The following is a 261-nucleotide window of genomic DNA, read 5'->3' on the forward strand; positions in this document are numbered from 1 at the left end:
TTTCTGAAAGTTCACCCTGATTATATGGAACTCACGATCCAACGAATAAACCCGTAAAGTTGGCTAAAGTCCAACAAAACAGGAATAAAGAGTGAAATACAGCCCGGGTCCAATAAGTCCGCCGGTGGTGTGAGCGAGGTGGCGGCCGGGCTCTGACCGTACACACTAATGTTTACGTTCTGAGCGGGTCTGCAGTGTGTGTGTGTGTGTGTGTGTGTGTGTGTGTGTGTGTCTGTCACTGAGTCTGCAGACACACACACA

This window comes from Morone saxatilis, unplaced genomic scaffold, assembly GCF_004916995.1.
Source record: "Morone saxatilis isolate NCDOM2014 unplaced genomic scaffold, NCSU_SB_2.0 Contig22, whole genome shotgun sequence".
Taxonomy (NCBI): Eukaryota; Metazoa; Chordata; class Actinopteri; family Moronidae; genus Morone; species Morone saxatilis.